The following is a 14,172-nucleotide window of genomic DNA, read 5'->3' on the forward strand; positions in this document are numbered from 1 at the left end:
ACAGTGGTCCGTGCTTAGCCCCTGAAGTTCCTGTTTCTTTGAATATAATCATTGGTTTGAAGATACTTGGTTTACTAAGGACATTTAGTAATTGAAGATCAGATCTTCAAGACATCTAAAAATATTCTGGTTTCCCGTGAGTTTTTTTAATAGTATCTTGTGAACATAGCACTTTTATCTCCATTGGCCACAGGATGTATTTACTGGTTGTAACATTTCATCAGAAAAACTCTTCTGTTAATGCAGAACTGAGTAAGAGCCCATCCGAGGGTATTTATCAAGTCTGCAGAAGGGAGGAGGTAGAAACGTGAGACTTGTACCCAGGTCATGGTGTTGCCTAAACTGATTTGATTGCTCATCAAATCAACTAACTTTTTTCTGTGCATCTTTGGACCCAAGTGGTTTTTGAAGGACTAAATAGTTACCTCTCTCTTCCTGGTTCTCCACAGAGCAGCAGGTGTTTTGGAACAAAGTTGTTTTGGAGATTGTCAGACTACCCCATTAGTATTAAGGCATTGTATGAAAAAGCATTGCCTTTTGTTGACCGAAACCCATGATTGCCAAATTCTACATGCGTTTCTCCAACATTGCGTATGAAATGAGTATTTTATATTAAACTATTTGAAATTATTTACCATAATGTTAATAATATATTTCTCTAGGGCATAAAACTTATAAAGAACTATTTATCCTAATGTTCTCTAGTTTCTTAACAAGCATGAGGCCTTGGAAACATGCCATCAAATACATCAACTTACAAAACTCCTTGTCACAGGGATGGGGAATTCATATATAATCCAAAGTCACTGAAAATGGCATGTCTTCAAAAGTCACTCTAGGAAAGAGTGGGTATGCATTTGATACTCCAAAGTCTTACTAAATTACGGATAGATATTTAACTAAACAATAGTTATTTTTCTGTAAGTCACATCAATTCTATGGCTGGTGGTGAAAAAGACATTCCATATAAAAATCAGAAACAAAAAAGGAAACCAACTTAAGAGTAAACTTTCATCCTTGTTGTAGAAATCCCAGTCAATGAGTAACAGCACTGAGTGTTTACATTGATAGGTTTCCTGATGACAAATTATCTCAGTTATTTGTCTAAACACGTCTGTCTCACCACTTTTTAAGGCTGTCTTCACTAGATACTGAATTGTGGTTTGAAATTAATTTCCTCTTACCCTTTAACGATTGTGTTATCTGACTTCATCGTTTTGATTTAATTACCTACGTTTGAAAGCAATCTGTCTCTTTCCTCCAGCTGCTGCTAAGATTTTGTTCATGGTCTTTGGCCTTCTGAGGAGTGGCTTGCTTTGTTTTGATCTCGTGCGAACTTTGTAGATCTCCCTGAGTCTGTGGCTTGCTTTATATGTCACTGAACTTCTCAGTCATCAGTCAGGCTCGCCTCTTGGGGTCTCTTCCATAAAACCAAAGAGAAAGGATGAAATCTTCGCAGTGCATGTAATCAGTGAGTCATGCCCAAGCCTGGGTTGTGCCACCAAGGAGAGGGCTCAGGGACTGCACAGCTTGAGTGAGCTGGCAGGACAGGTGAGAAACTAGTGCCACCTGGGCCTCAGGGATAACTTGAAATCAGAGCACACACACCTAAAAACGATTAGAATTCTAACGTAGCCCGGACGCCAGGCACAGTGATACCAGCAGGAGAAGTCAACCACCCAGAGTCAAGTATACCAGTAGTCAGAAATCCAGAGAACCAAGATAGCTAAGATCCAGGGGATCCACAAAAGGCCCAGGACAGAGCACCAGCAGAGCCCGTGTCCCTAGAGGGAACCTTTCCTTCCTTCACCTCTGCTCACTGGGTGCATGCTCTGTGTCTTCTCTGAAGGCAAGCCCAAGACCCTCGTGGCTCCTGTAGAAAAACGCTTACCTTGAGAAGAAAGGCAAAGAGCCAGATAGTTGCCGAAATATGGAAAACAGTTTTAATTAGGATGAAGTATTCGCATATGCAGATCACTTGAAAATTGCAAAACACTCTAAATTTCTGCATAAACCAGGTCGTCTAGCATTTGTTGAGAGTGCTCATCATGAGCTAGGCACTCTTTATTTACGAACGTACATCCTTGCCTTTTGCTTTGCTCTTTTTGTTTCTGTGTGCTCCGAGCAGTGGCTGGGAGTACTCCCAGCTTCCCCCTTCTTACCTCTAAGGGAAACGACACATCATTAGGTTACGTAACTCAAAAGGCCACTTGGATATGAAGTGATGGGGCTGAGGATCAGGGTCATAAGTAACACTCACTTCACGCTGCAGAAAATGTAGCTGTTCCTGACATAATTATCTTTATCCATAGGGAAAGAAATAAGTTTTCTTGGTAGTTAGAGTAAAAAAGGATATTTGATGTCCTGTGGTCACCCTCCTGGTGTAGACCCAGCCCATACGGGTGCTGCCTGAGAGCAGTGAATCCGCCATTTAAATAGCTATCTACTCACACTGTCAAAGGCCACACAGAACACATGCCTGCCTTAGCTGCAGTAGCAATTTTTATCAAGAAAAATACTTTCTTGAAACAAGTTGATGTCCTCTAATTGGGGAAATATTAAGGTCTTTGGATGCTACCGCTTGTCTATGCATGAGACAGCTCCCTCCTTACTTTGGTCTTTGGTATTCTCAACCTACCTCCAGAAAACCCTGCAGAATGTCATTCTTGAGTGCCCTCTCTTTGCAAGTACTTCTCAGGCCTGTGTGTGATGAGCTGTTTGTTCTCTTCTGATGTTCTTACCCATGCGTAGTCGTGTCGATGAAGCAAGTTATTTGCCAGTTCAACGCCGGAACTGAGTCCACAAAGTTTGCGGGTGTTTCTACCATACTGCAGGGCTCTGAAAGTTATCCCTTCCTCAGACCCCCAGTTCCTCAGAAATGGCAGGAGGTTATTCCTAGGGAGGGTGTCATTAAGACCTCTTAAGGATCAAGACTGAGGCTTTTCACCCATCACTCCCCTCCCTTAGACTATTTCTAACACCAGTTCTATTTCTCTACCTTGATTTCTTTCCTCCAAACTGCTATCTGCAAATGGCCCGTCCCACCACTACCACCACCACCTCACCACTTCCAGTGAGAACTCGCCATTAGGAAGATGGAAGTCAGCCTTGGGCCCATTGCCTAAATTGTTCCCAGGGGACCAGTGACGACCCCAGAGACCGGCAGATCAAGTCCTGTGACAGTGCCTGCAGACCCATATGCTGCCTACTCCTTCGTGTTAGCTGTCAACTCTCACCTGCCTTTCTCTGGCCAGAACCTCCTTGAAGGACTAGCTCAACACGTATCCCAAGAGTTCGAGGGGGGAAAAAAAAGTGCCACCCAGTTCCCCTGACTGTTCTGGTTCTCATCTGTGAACGAGATGGATGTGGCCTAGACTCCTCCATGCAACGTATAATTTAGTATGAGACAGTGTAAGGAATCACACACATAAAGGTGCAATTGTAAATTGTCACAAGCACTGCAGAGTGAGAGAATGGGATCTAAGAACAGCAGTGGACACCTGATTTAATTTGGGGCTTACAGAGTCAAGAAGGAGTGCTCAGTGCCAGGCCAGTTTCTGAACAAGTACAGCAAATGTTGTCCATACAGCCCAGCAGTCCTCTCTTAGGTGTCTTCCTGAGAGAAAGGAAAATGTCCGCCTGCACAAAAACTTGTACACAAGTGTTCATAGCATTTTTTGTAACCATCAAAGGAGGAAAGTCCAGAGGCCATCGGAAGAGAAGATCTTGGTAGAAGTTGGCTCTGTGATAAAGTCCCACAAATTCCAATGTTATTGGCACTTTCTACCAACACCCACATGTTGTTCTAATTAGCTTGTATAAAACTATCTTCCTGTGTTTCTAACCAGTTATGTAATTTGGACAAATGATCGATGAAGATCTCAACAGGGTAGTTAGAGTATGCCCAATGAATCAATGGACTCTGTCCATTTTCTAGTGTAACATATGTGCACTTTTAAATATCATTAGCAGGCTTAGCTATGCGTGATGTTGCTGAGAAGAGCCTACAGAGGTGACCCATAGTGGGAAGAAAGAGCTCAAATCGCTTTGCGCTTTATATTATATTAGTATTGATACTGGTTCTGTAGTTTGGCAAGATAAGGCAATATCCCGCTTGGAAGAATCTGCATACCTTTTGGAGAGCCTCGATCTTAATAGATGAGAAGATGCCCAATGAAAACAGGTGGAAGGGAACTGGTGGTGGCATCTAGGAGAAGCCTAAAGAGCATTTCATGAAAGTGAAGGTCAACCTTCCAGTGCTGCTGAGAGACCAAGAAAGATCAGGACGGAGGACAGACATGGGGTTTGGTTATCTGTCCTTGGACACATGGGACAGATGGGAGCCCAGGGGACTGGTGGGAGTTAAGAGCAGACTGCAGAAGAGTCAAGTGAAGCAGAGACCATGAACGGAGACTACAGGGAGCAAAGAAATGGGGCTGTCACTACAGGGCAAGAAGAATCCAGGAGGGGGTCCTTTGTGTTTGTGGGAGTTTGGTGTGGAATCAAAGTCTGAGAGCAGAAAGACGGGCAGAGCTTCTCAGCTCCAGATGGTGAATATTCTCGTGAAGGAACCTTAGCTTTATCCTTAAAGGTAATGAGGACCCATCAGAGATGCACAGAGTTTCCATTCCTCTTTCAAGAAATGAGGCCTCCAGGAGAGAGGGAAGGAGAGAAGAGGCGAGGAGTCTAGCCTGGTGGAGGTGAGGCACAGAGGAAAGAACTCCCCATGAGTCATACTGGCATTTCCCCCTAAAATCCACTTAATCCCACAAATCCAGCACAGTCCACTAACTAAGATTCTCTCCCATTGCCATGCTCCCTGGTTCTTGAGATGCCACTCATCAGAAGGGATGTGTGTTTACAGCTCCACCGAGGAAGCAGCCACACGCCTGCTTGATTTAAACACCCTCAAAATACTTCCCACCTCCAAATCTCTCTTCCTGCGCGTAAGGGAGCTCATTCCTGCTCTCCAGTGCTCTGCCCTGTACCCAGAATTCCATGCCGACAGTGTCAGACATGTCACTTAATCCCCTTGTGAAAATGCAAATACCCCTAAGAACATGACTCCCCTCTTAACCTCCTTAATCAGATTGCTTCCTCCTCGTTTTTAGCTGAGAACTGCTCGCTAGAGGGGATCAGACGCTGATGCAGGAGTGTGGATAGTGAAGGGCTTTTGAATAGGAAGCTTGGGAGCAGAGAAGTAGGTTTGAGTGGGCACTTCACAGGAGACATTGGAGAGGTTGAGGGTAACAGGAGTCCAGTTAGGAAAGGGGAGAAGAGGGATGCCACAAGGTAGGGCAGGGGCACGGGAAGGGGACGACCGTGGGCATCCACTGTCTCACTAGTGCTAACTCCTGTGATTTAATTGTTGGGTGCAGGAGGTAAGTGTGCACATAGGGGCGTGCTGTTGGGAAACTTTGATCTGAGCTGCCCGGGACCTTTCTCGAACATCAGAGGAGCCCAGTAATGTTCTTTGTAGTCTAGTAGTGCATGCCTGCTACTGTTTGCTCAAGCACTTATTTTTCCTGGAAAACTCAGAGCCTGCTCTCTTCTTTGAAAACTCAGCAAAGCTCCCACTGTGGGCAGCACAAACACAGCAAGATCAGGTTCTGAGAAGTGCGTACCGTTTTATGGGGATGTGTCCCAGGACAGCATTTCTGTTTGTGCCCAGCCCTGCAGCAGCACCCATTCAGTTCAGCTGGCTTTTCTCAATGGTGGATGTAGATTGCGTCCGGATGTTGTGTCCTAAATTACTTCCTGGAGTGGGCTCCAAGCTCTGGGCTGGCACCGAGGCCCACAGCTGGGGCTCTGAAAATGAGGGTGCTTCCATACTGGACCAGTTTTCCTGGAAAGTACAGATGGGGCCGATTCTGCAGACCAGTGCCCTCAAGTTAGGGTTATTACACAGACAGCAGGCAGTCACTGCCATGAGGTCTCCTCCATGCTGAATGGTCAACCTCATTTGGACAAAATATTAAAATGCGACACGTCTGTGTGATGTTCTTTGCTGTGCCTCAAGCCCTATCCGTACCTGTGTAGTTCAGAGGCAGTGCACTGACAGAAAGAAATCTATAAATACCTTTTAGGATTGGAACGGTTGGTCTTCCCAGTCGTAACCCAAACCAGATGGTGGCCTGGAAGAAAATGTTGAAAAATAAGCATTAGTCTGTGCTATTTTCTCCACTTACCAGAGTCAGAATTTTTTGCAGAAGAGTGCCAATATTAGACCCCCAAAGTATACACTTACCCACAGCAGCACCCATAGAGATAAAGTGTTTGTACTTGCCACTGGGTAGTCATTTCCAATCTAACATCATTATGTATATTTTAAGAAAGTCCTGTTAACGAAATAAGCTCATAAATATCAGATTAATTCTCAAATAAGCCTTGGCAATGACTGGCTCAAATTGGCTATCCTTAAAAAAAAAAAAAAAAAAAAAAAAAAAAAAGACCTTCCTGCATTAGAAAACAGGAACAATCAGAGGAAAGAAAAATATTCATCCCAATGGGATATGGAGCTCCGAGTTAAACACAGGATTTAATTCTCCTGTACGTGTATGATTTTTTTCCCCTAAAGTCACCTTATTTTACTTCAATATGAATCCATTACAATATGAAATTGCTAAGTAACATTAATTTCCACCCAACAACAATGGGATGAATTTTGAGAATTACGTTGGTCTGTTTCTCAGTTTGGGTTATTTTCTATATGCACTGAGCAATGGTAGTGGGAAGAACCCTTTTCCTTTTAAACCTTTCATTTTGTTGAAATACGTCAACTGGTTACAAGCAAGAGGTATCAAAACTCTTATCTTTGGTTAATCCTCTTTCCAAAATCACACGTCCCCTAATTTTAACTCTGTTTAAAAGGTGATCCTAAGCACCGTGAAAATAAGGAGAAACCCCTATGTGTTCACTCTTGGAGGCTCTCAGGATGATTTATATAACAAATCAGAATCCTTCTTCTTGTATTGCCAACATCAGTCATGCACCCCAGATGGATCCTTCCCTGCTCTTTCATGTAAATACTGTGCTTCTCTAGGCCAACAGACTTTTTGCACAACAGCGCATGGAGCTCAAACAGGGAAAATGCACTCTATGGGCAAAATCAGAAGGAAATGGAAAAAATACAAATTAAGGTAAAAAGAGGGGAGAATGCATGCTTTGGTACATTTTGATCAAAATAGCTTAGAAAAAAATCGAATGTGGCCATCTCTATATGCAATGTAATTGTTTTGAATTAAAGAGAAAAATTACTATGGCTTATATACTATCTGTCTGATAGAGTTAAAATTGCCCATCAGGTTTGTTCCTACAGCTCTTCATCCTCCCTAATAATATTTTCTGGACTGTCCATAATAGCATCAAGAAGTGCGTCGTTGCTCTCTCCGAGTGTTCTGTGCCCTATATCCATGACTATTTGAACATACGTTGTTGGATATCCTCTTCAAGTCTTCTCTCCTTGGTATTGAATTCATTGGGGAGAAAAGAAGAAGACCGGATTGAAAGAAAGGAGTGACTCTTTCAATTTCAAATGGTTGTATACATATATATCTGTCTTGTTTCTTCGATGAAACCAACCCAAAGCAGCGCAGAGACTAAGAAACAATAAAATGTTATCTTTGATGAAACTGGAGATCCCCTAGAGCCCTGATCACAGGACGTGCTGAATGATGGGCCAAGCACACGCAAGGCTGTGCTTATATAGATGAATTAACAAATATTCTAGCAAACTAATGGTGTTTTAACTTTTGGAAAGAATTCAGTGGAAATTGAGGGAGAAAATCTAGGAATGTAAGATTTGTCTTGTCAGACATGTTCCAGACAGTGGAACAGAAATTCGTTGACAATGACAGAGGACACCAAAAGAAGATGTCTTTTTCTTCATGACTCAGAGTTATCTAAAGTGGGCAGCACCCATTGAAAGGAAAAGCAACGATTCCTTGCTTACAAGAGTCAGGTCAACGTTTTTGGAAGGCTTCTTACATCATGCTTCAGTCATGGCATAGGACAGGAGGTAGGGGTAGTTAGTAAGAAAAAAAATCAGGAGGCAATCTTAGCCCAGAGCAGACTGTGTGTTTGGGTTTGGCAAAGGGGCAAGAAATCAGGAGGTGTCACAGAGCCTTGCAGCTACTAAACTGTAGGGAAGATAATCTCAAGGAGCAACACCCACACTCAAACATTCAGTGTGACCCCAGATAACTTGCTGTCAGGCTGGAAAAGGTTTATCCACTGGGCGCGTGCAGTTAAGAAAACCCCCAGGGACACAGCCTGGAACGTAAGCTGCCCATCATTATCACTCCTTCTTCTGTCCATGCCCCCAGATTTTGCTCACATAGTGCATCCATACAGACATCGCCTCCTTCCAACATGAGAAACAATACTGCTTAAAAAGGTGGCAGCCAGCCAGGGGCTATTAAAAAGATGCTGGGGTGCCTGGGTGGTTCAGTCGGTTAAGCATCTACCTTCAGCACAGGTCATGATCCCAGGGTCCTGGGATTGAGCCCCACATCAGGCTCCCTGCTCAGTGGGGAGCCTGCTTCTCCCTCTGCCTCTGCCCCTTCACTCTCCACTTGGTTGTCTCTCACTCTGCTCTCTCTCTCTCTCAAATAAATAAATAATCTTAAAAAAAAAAAAAGATGCAAGGAAAAACAAAAGAACGGGGTAAGATCGATGAAGACATATACCAGAAAGACTACCACACAGCAGCCAAAACTGCGAGCAGGGAGATGTGCAGGAAATCAAACCAGTAAAAGAAAATGTTGTTTCTCTGAAACGAGAATTTAAAGAAGAGATATATAGCCTTAAGGAAAAACTGATAAGACATTACATGGGAGTGCAAAGGAAGGATGCAGAGCCTCAGAAATGAATGAGAATGAAAAGTGAGTAGAAGAGAGACAGAGGCACAGAGACAGAAAGACACAGAGACAGAGATAGACACAGAGACAGAAAGAGATAGAAGACATGGAACATCAATAAAGCTGGTACCCTGCCAAGATCGAGCATGACTGCAACAGGAAAAGGATTCAAATATACGATTGAAGGTAAAGTTTCTGGAATACACGGAAATTTGAATCTGCAAGAAAAAAAAAAAAAACGCACAGTGAAACGCAAGGCTGTGCTTATATAGATGAATTAACAAATATTCTAGCAAACTAATGGTGTTTTAACTTTTGGAAAGAACTCAGTGGAAATTCAAGGAGAAAATCTAGGAATGTAAGATTTGTCTTGTCAGACATGAAGTACTTAGAAGACAGTGGAACAATACGTAAAAAATCCTCGAAGGAAGACTATTAGCTCCAAACACCTGACCGAAGCCACCTGTAAGTTTTAAAGGACACCACTGTGTCCAAACACACACCCATTCGGGGAGTGTATGTTTCTGAAGGAAACAGGCAGAGACAGAGGTCGAATCCTCACCAGCCAAGAGCAGCAGTGTGAAAGATTCCCTGCAAACGTAAAGGATGCGCTTGAGTGTAGAACCATGGGGAAGCCTGGGCAAATGATGGTCACGGAGGGGAAAATGAATGCCAGCAACTTTGGCGATATGGCAAGAATAATGTAACTAACAAAAAAAAAAAAAAAAGTCATTCCAACAAGTGCAGTTGGAAGTGAAAACAAGATGTACTCAAAGTGAGATGCTGGTTTTTCTCATAATTGCAGGCGCTCAATAGACATTGTTTTAAAACTCACGTCAAACAAACAACAAAATATGTATACGCATATTTAAGTGGATACAGGTAATCAGCAGAACTAAAAGGAGACTAACATTCTATCAATTTATTTATTATTTATTTTTTAGAGAGAGAGTGCTAACTCATGTATGAGTGTGGTGAGGGAAGGGCAAGAGAGGGAGAGAGAGAGAGAGAGAGAGAATCTTAAGCAGACTCCATTCCCTGTGTGGAGCCTAACGAGGGGCTCCATCTCACGACCCTAAGGTCATGACCTGAGCCAAAAATCAGGAGTCACATGCTTAATCGACTGAGCCACCCAGGCACCCCTATTCTTCCAAAAATTGAAAGAAAATCCAGTAGTTCAAACCAAATATACACCATGCTTATTCACTTTATAAAAATAATTGCATGAGGACTAATGACACCAGTAAAACCAATTTTTGGAGACTCTGCATTACCTCAAAATAAGAATAGTAATATATGTATATTATACATTCTTGAGCTAACATAGGATGATTATGTTTCAGTAGATTTTATTCTAATACCGTGAACATCACCATATTCCTTCTGCCACAAAGAGTTTGGTCCTTACTTGGTTGGCAAGGAAGAACCTGTCAAGGGTTTTTGGCTGCTAATGGGTAAAATCCAATTATTACAAAGATTAGTTTGCATAGAAACCCTGTCTGTCTGGAAACCCAATAACTCTGACTCCACTCTTCATCCTGCCTCCTGAGCCTAAGTTAAAAGTTCTGGTTAAGTGACGTAAGCTCTCTTGGAAAAGCCCTGGGATATCTACGGCACAGTGACCAAAGTGTCATCTGTAAATGGGAGTAAGCATTTCTGAGCATCCGTTCATTGCCACTGAAGATCCAGGGACACAATAGGTTGGGCAGGAAGGCCATAAAGGGCTAAGAATTTTTTTTTTTAAATGAATGAACTTTATATTTTTTTAATTTCAGAAAAATTCTAGTGTAGTTAAAAATACAGTGTTATGTTAGTTTCGGGTGTACAATACAGTGATTCAGTGATTCTGTATATGACTCAGTGCCCATTATGATAAATGCCACTCCTTAATCGCCTTCACCTATTCCCCCCATGCCTCCACCCACCTGCCCCCCGGTGACCATCAGTGTGTCCTCTAGAGTTAAGAATCTGGTTTCCATTTGTCTCTTTCTTTCTTTGTTCATTTGTTTTGTTTCTTAAATTCCTCATATGAGTGAAGTCATGGTATTTATCTTTCCCTGGCTGATTTATTTCCCTTCATATCATACACTCTCAATCCATTCATGTTGTTGTATACGGCAAGATATCATTCTTTTCTATCACTGAGTAATAATTGGTTGTGAATATACATCACTCCTTCTTTATTCATTCCTCTATTGATGAACACTTGGGCTGCTTCCATGTCTTGGCTGTTGTCAATAATGCTGCTATAAACATCTGGGTGCATATGTCTTCTCAAATTAGTGTTTTTGTATTCTTTGTGTAATTAACCCAGTACTGGAATCGCTGGATCATATGGTAATTCTATTTTTAACTTTTTGAGGAACCTCCATACTGTTCTCCACAGTGGCTATACCAGTTTGCATTCCCACCAACAGTACATGAGGGTTCCTTTTCTCCACATCTTCTCCAACAGTTGTCATCTCTTGTGATTTTGATTTTAGCCATTCTCACAGGTATGACGTGATATCTCATTGTGGTTTTGATTTGCATTTTCCTGATGATCAGTGATATTGAGCATCTTCTCATGTACCTATTGGCCAACTGTGTATCTTTTTTGGAGAAATACATGTTTGTGTCTTCTGCCTATTTTTTTTTTTTTTTGCTCATTTTAATTGGATTATTTTTGGGTTTGTTGTTGTTGTTGTTGTTCAGTTGTGTAAATTCTTTATGTATCTTGTGTACTAATCCTCTGTTGGATATGTCATTTGCAGATATCATCTCTCATTCAGTAGGTTGTTCTTTAGTTTTGTTGGTTGTTTCCTTTGCTGTGCAAAACCTTTTTATTTTGAGTTTATCTTTGTGCATGGTGTAAGAAAGTGGTCCAGTTTCATTCTTTTGAATATAGCTGTCCACTTTTCCTAACTCCATTTCTTGAAGAGACTGTCTTTTTCCCATTGTGTATTTTTTCCTCCTTTATGATAGATTAATTGGCCGTCTAATCATGCATTTATTTCTGGGCTCTCTATTTTGTTCCATTGATCTATGTGTCTGTTTTTGTGCCAGCACCATACTGTTTGGATTGCAACAGCTTTGCAGTATATCTTGAAATCTGGGATTGTGTTACTTCTAGTTTTGTTTTTCAAATTGCTTTGGCTACTTGGGTTTTTTTGTGGTTCCATACAAATTTTAGAATTGTTTCTTCTAGTTCTGTGAAAATGTTGGTGTTTTGAGAAGGATTGCACCAACTCTGTAGATCACTTTGGGTAATATGGACATTTTAACAATATTTGTTCTTCCAATCATGGGCTTGGAATATCTTTCCATTTGTTTGTGTTGCCTTCAATTTCTTTCATCGGTGTTTTATAATTTTTATTTCCCTTTCTGCTACTTTAATTAGTTAATGTATGGAAATTACAGACTTCTTTTTTTTTTTTTTTTGAGAGAGAGAGAGAATGAGGAGGGGAGGGGCAAAGGGAGAGGGAGAGAGAGAGAATCTCAAGCCCACTCCCCACAGAGCATGGAGCCCAATGTGGGACTTGATCTCATAACCCTGAGATCATGACTCGAGCTGAAATCAAGAGTCCAATACTTAACCAACTGCACCACCCAGGCACCCCACTCTCCTGTATGTCTGTATATTGATTTTGTGTCCCAAGACTTAGTGAATTCATTTCTCAGCTGTAGCAGTTTTTTGGTGGAGTCTTTAGGGTTTTCTATATATATTGTCATGTCATCTGCAAGTAGTGAAAGTTTTACTTCTTCCTTACCAATTTGGATGCCTTTTATTTCTTTCTCTTATTTAGTTGCTGTGGGTACGATGTGGTGAGAGTGGACATCCTTGTCCTGTTCCTGATCTTGGGGGAAAAGCTCTCAATTCTTCACCATTGATGATGATATTAGCTGTGAGTTTTTCATCTATTGGCATTTACTATGTTGAGGCATATTCCCTCTAAACCTACTTTCTTGAGGGTTTTTATCATGAATGCATGTTATATTTTGTCAAAGGTTTTTTCTGCATCTATGAAATGATCATATGGTTTTTACCTTTCTCTTCTTGATGTGATGTATCACACTGATTAGTTCATGAGTACTGAACCACACTTGCATCCTGGGAATAAATCCCAGTTGATTGTGGTGAATTATTTTTTTTTAATGTATTGTTGGATTTAATGTATTGTTGGAACAGAATATTGCTTATATTATGTTCAGGATTTTCACATCTATGTTCATCCAAGATATTGGCCTGTAGTTCTCTTTTTCTATAGTGTCTTTATCTGCTTTTGGTATTAGGGTAATGCTGCCCTCATAGGATAAATTTAGAAGCTTTTCTTCCTGTTCTATTTTTTGGAATAGTTTGAGAAGAATAAGTATTAACTCTTCTTTAAATGGTTGGTACAATTCACCTGTGAAGCCATCTGGTCCTGAACTTATTTTTATTGGGATTTTTTGATGACTGATTCGATCTTACTGCTGATAATCAGTCTGTTCAAACTTTCTATTTCTCCTTCTTTCAGCTTTGGTAAGTTACATGTTTTTAGGAATTTTTAGGAATTTCTTCTAGATAATCCCATTTGTTGGCATATAATTTTTCATAATATGCTCTTATAATCCTTTGTATTTTTGTGGTGTTGGTTGTTTTTTCTCCTCTTTCATTTCTAATTTTGTTTGAGTTCTCCCTCTCTCTCCATCTCTCCCCATCTCTCCCTCCATCTCTCTCAGACTATGAAGTTGCATCAGTTCTGCTTATCTTTTCAAAGAACTGGTTCTTGGTTTCATTTATCTGTTCTGTTGCTTTTCTAGTTTCTGTTTCATTTATTTCTACTCTAATCTTTATTACCTCCTTCCTTCTAATGTTTTGGGGCTTTGTTTGTTCTCCTTTTTCTAGCTCCTTTTGTTGTAAGGTCAGGTTATTAGGTTGTTTATTTGAGTTTTTTTGGGGGGTTGGGTTTTTTGGTTTTGTTTTTGTTTTGCTTCTTGAGGTAGGCCTGTATTGCTATAATATTTCCTCTTAGAATAGCTTTTGCTTCATTCCAAAGATTTTTGGACCATTGCTTTTTCATTTTCATTTATATGCCTGTATTTTTTATTTCCTCTTGGATTTCTTGGCTGACCAATTCATTGTTTAGTAACATGTTATTTAACTTCCATGTATTTGTGTTTTTTCCAGATTTTTCTTGTGGCTGATTTCTAGTTTCATAGCATTGTTTGAAAAAGATACATGATAAGACTTCAATCTTTTTGAGTTTTTTGAGGCTTATTTGTGCTTATTATGTGATCTGTTTCAGAGAATGCTCCATGTACACTTGAAAAGAATGTGTATGCCACTGTTTTT

At 41.0% G+C, this 14,172-nt stretch overlaps 1 protein-coding gene across 4 annotated transcripts in view; it reads left to right on the top strand.

Moving 5' to 3' along the window:
* Window positions 1–14,172, top strand: part of PUDP (pseudouridine 5'-phosphatase) — a 617,886-nt gene that overhangs the window by 86,825 nt on the left and 516,889 nt on the right. The window lies entirely within an intron of this gene.

The sequence above is a fragment of the Ursus americanus genome, chromosome X, assembly GCF_024610735.1.
Source record: "Ursus americanus isolate L20-20 chromosome X, mUrsAme1.1.p, whole genome shotgun sequence".
Classification (NCBI taxonomy): domain Eukaryota; kingdom Metazoa; phylum Chordata; class Mammalia; order Carnivora; family Ursidae; genus Ursus; species Ursus americanus.